Below are 4524 nucleotides of genomic sequence, written 5' to 3'. Positions count from 1 at the left end.
AATTGCAGAACTGAATAGATGATACAGTACAAACAGGAATAGTCATCTGGCAGGCCAAATGTTTTATATTCTGGATCTCACAGGAATAACATTTTTGGGTGAAGTGGAATACCACAATTACTATCCATCGGAGGGTAGTAATTGCTCGGAGGATGGCAACAAGGGAGAGGGCCTTCTCAGTGGTGGCCCCCCAATTGTGGAATGAGCTCCCTGACGAAGCTTGCCTGGCATCAACATTGTTCTCTTTTTGGCACCAGGTTAAGACTTTTCTCTTCTCTCAGGCAGTTAACATATGATGAATTTTTAATTGACCCCAGAATAATTGTTTTAAATAGATATTGTTTTTATGCTTTTGATGGTTTAAATTTTTTGTATATCTGTTTTTAAAGTTCATTGTTTTTAACTTTTGTAAACCACCCAGAGAGCTTCGGCTTTGGGGCGGTATATAAATATAATAAATAAATAAATAAATAAATAAATCTTTGCCACACATCCTAAATGAATGTGTGAATGGTGTAAATGGATGTATGAAGAGAGACTGAAAGAACTGGGCATGTTTAGCCTGGAGAAGAGAAGATTGAGGGGGAGACATGATAGCACCCTTCAAATATTTAAAAGGTTGTCACACAGAGGAGGGCCAGGATCTCTTCTCGATCCTCCCAGAGTGCAGGACACGGAATAATGGATTCAAGTTAAAGGAAGCCAGATTCCAGCTGGACATCAGGAAAAACTTCCTGACTGTTAGAGCAGTGCGACAATGGAATCAGTTACCTAGGGAGGTTGTGGGCTCTGCCACACTAGAGGCCTTCAAGAGGCAGCCGGACAAGCATCTGTCGGGGATGCTTTAGGGTGGGTTCCTCCATTGAGCAGGGGGTTGGACTCGATGGCCTTGTAGGCCCCTTCCAACTCTGCTATTCTATGATTCCATGATTCTATGGCCATGGCCTTGTAGGCCCCTTCCAACTCTGCTATTCTATGATTCCATGATTCTATGGCCAGGTACCTCTCTTAAAACAGCTGATGCGACTTCCCTGAGATTCTTGATGTGGATGGAGTGATGCCACTGAGTCTGCTCAGGGCAAAGTGGTTTGAGGTTTGAAGTCTAAGGCTGTGACCCTGAGCCCACACCCAGAGGACTAGGCTGGCTGTTGATAGGCAGCAAGGGAACCGTTTGTCTTTAAGAGCAATGCCGAAAATATCAAAGGAAGTGGACAACACTTAAAAAGCATTGCCTAATATTCAGAAAGGCAGCCTGGGTACTGGGAAAACTGGTTTCAAGCTTTTGTTCTGTTGCTAGGCACTTAAGTTCCGTATTGTATTTTTCTCCAGCTAGAACTACTTGGTATTTTTTAAATTCTTTAGCTAACAGCAAAGAGAAGTCCTCCCTGTATATGAAAGCTAGGTTGCAACGTTACTAATTGTTTTGTACCATTGGTTCCTGTAAACAGGCAATTGGAGAAAAGGCAAAATGCACTGTGGATTCTGTATACTGTGTTGTGTTTTCCAGTGTGGGAGACAATTTCAGCACAGCTTTACAAAGTTCATTACTTTTGGAGAAAGGAATACTGAAATCCTCAGTGGTGTTATAGCAATTGACTTGCAAATGTATTGAGCAGGTAGCTGTCTTCAGGGCTGGTGCTGTTCCACTGCTGAAACTCATGGTACTGCTGGTGCGGGGTGGCAGCGAGTAATCTTCATGAAGCTTGAGCTTCTCTGCGGCCATTAGGATCACCAGGACTGCCCCCTTGCCCTGGTCAATGGTGACCAATCAGGGGTCGCCAACCACCAGGCCATGCCTCTGCTGCGACTCTGGAGCAAGGATAGATGGAGGATGTGCCATAATCACCTTGCTCTGAAGAAAAAAAAATTGGGATAATTCCCTGACTTTTTTTTTCTCCACAGCTTTGCCAGAAAGCCTCAAGGTGGCTGCATGGTGGCTGCTGCATTGTATAATTGACACAGCACCACCCACCCCTGGACTTTGTGTGTTTAGGCAGCCCCCAGGCAGCAAACAAGGAGGGACATAGGCAGGTCATGCTAGTCCAAAAGCAGTATCTGTTCCCAAAGGCTACATCAGTTTAGTTCTCTAAAATTCAAATACCAGATCCATTTCCCCCACATTCTCCAACTATTTCTCTCCACTCACTCCCATCTCTGGCCAAGTTCAGACCGTACAAATGGTTCCTTTTACACCTTCTGCCTTCCAGGTAAATATCAGACATCAGAGCTTTTTGCCTACTAAGACTCTGTCTACCATCAAGTGACAGGCTATATAAAAGTCTAGAGAGAGTCATCTGCACAACAGAAGAATTTGTGTACAATATTGTATTTTATTAATAGTAAAGGCTGGTGTATAGTGATGGAAGTGATAAGAACAGCTTTGTATAGTAGTATAGGCATTTAGTAGTATAGGTATTTAATAAATAGAAAAGTTTGAAATTTATTGTAATTTATCCCATGCCACTAGGTATTCATCACAAAGAGTGGTCCATTTGATAGTTCTGGATGCAAAAAACTCCCAGCTTAGCCATGGCATATCTGGGAACAGTTTGTTGTCTAGGGCAACTAATAGAAGCAATAACTTACTTCACAAGGTTGTTGTGTTGATCAATGGAATATAATTTGAAATGTTCTGGGGAATCTGAAAGGCTGTATGAGCTCTTTTACTTACTGTTACCAGTTCCCCCATGTTTCAATCAGAACATGACAAATATACAGGCAAAAAAGGATTGACATTCTTTTACACATTGCCTTTGCAGGCTCAACAAACTTGATAATGTCCAAAGACATCTCATGATTAATCTGTAAGTTTTACACATTCAGTTCAGAGCAATTTGTAGTAAGGCTTGTGGTTCAAATATCCTTATAATTATACAGGCATTAGAGGAGGAAAAACAAGTTGTTTCTTAAGTGGTTGAAGCACTCTGGAGCCAAAATGAATTTGGAGGGGAAATGCTCAATTAATTTTCAAGTTTCCATGGTCAGATGGGGTATACTACAGCTGGAAATGGCAAGCCCTGTTTCTGGGCTTCCTGAAGGTGTCTAGCTGGCCACTGTGGGAACAGGAGACCCAAAAGTGGAGGCTGGTGACTCCAATGTCAGTGGGGCAGTGAAGCACCGTGGAGAGCTCCTTTAGAGTTCTGACTAGTTCTGACTGAAACCCGGAGAGGATTCACTGCCCCACTGACATCAAAGCTACCAGCCTCTACTGGTGCCCAACTAGATGGGCCTTCAGTCTAACCTAGCAGGGCTCTTAACATTCTTAATTTCTGAATTTGCACATTTCACATTGGGATCCAACAAAATTCAGAATCTGACTTCGTTATTTGCAAAAACATGTTTTGTGCATGGATTTTCAGGGTTTGGGAGTGGACTTCAGCTTTTGAGCTGCTCAGCGTTCAAAGTTTTGATGACAAACCTTAATTTTCGCTACAAGTTTTGAGCCTTGCACACATGTGATATTTTGGGACGGTATCCTTGACCGTAAGAGAGGTGTTAAAATGCTGATTATAACATGCTAGGTAGTTCATAACAACATTATGTGGAATATTTTATTGAGGAATTTTGGTAAGAAAATTTTCATTCCAATTTTGTCAGATTTGCTGAATCTCAGGTATGTGAGGTGTGCAGCCTATGGGGAACTACATCTCTACTTCAGTGAAGCTTACTCCAAACTCTGTGCTTAAGGTTGATGTCTCAATTTCAATGACAGTGTAAGCAAAAGCTTAACTTATGAACATGCCCTTAAGGTATTTGAAACAGTTTGAACTTTCTCTGCGTCGATGAGGAAAGTTTCACCTTTGTTAAAAGGGGTGGGGTGGGAGAGAGAGAGAAAGTGGCCCCCATGCTGGGCATCCTCAGTGAACACGGTGATTTGGGCACATCCTCCAAATTCAGCTCGTGTGACTCCTGTGCTGGGGTCTGGAGGGGTTAGAAAGAGGCAGCTGTCTCTTTAAGAGCTCCTATGGCAATCTCCTCACTGCTGGAAGCTGGCACTGCTCAGGGGAGAGAGCGCCGCCCAGAGCCGTGCGCCCACTCGGGTGAGACGAGGGCAGAACGGAGTTGCCACGCGGAGATCGGACTGGGGAGGGGAAAGAGGCCGGAATTCCAAGCACCCCCCCCCACCCGCTTCTGCTTTGTGGCTCCCAGGAGCAGCCTGGTGCTCCCCGCGGGCCCTCGGGCCCCTTCCCGGGGCAGGGCGGCAGCAGCAGCAGCAGCAGCCGGGGATGTCGCTCAGCCCAGCCGCGCGGCGCGCTAGGGAAGAAGCAAAGCGAAGGGCGACCTCGGCGGGGCTGTTGTGTTGCGCAGCCCTTCCAGCCATGTGAGCGCCAAGTCCCGAGCGCAGCAGGGCGAGGGAAGGGGATTGAAAGCGCCGCGCTTCGCCGAGGCTCCGGATCGGCCCAGGATTGGGGCCACCTGTTACTCCGAGCGCAGATCGCGCCTCTGCGGGAGGGAGGGAGCGAGCGAGCGAGCGTCGCGTGGTGGTGGTGGAGGAGGCTTCTCCCCAAGCAGCAGCAGCGCCGC

This window comes from Elgaria multicarinata, chromosome 2 (assembly GCF_023053635.1).
Source record: "Elgaria multicarinata webbii isolate HBS135686 ecotype San Diego chromosome 2, rElgMul1.1.pri, whole genome shotgun sequence".
Lineage (NCBI taxonomy): Eukaryota > Metazoa > Chordata > Lepidosauria > Squamata > Anguidae > Elgaria > Elgaria multicarinata.
The sequence above is the reverse complement of the archived record's forward strand: the minus strand, read 5'-3'. Positions refer to the sequence as shown.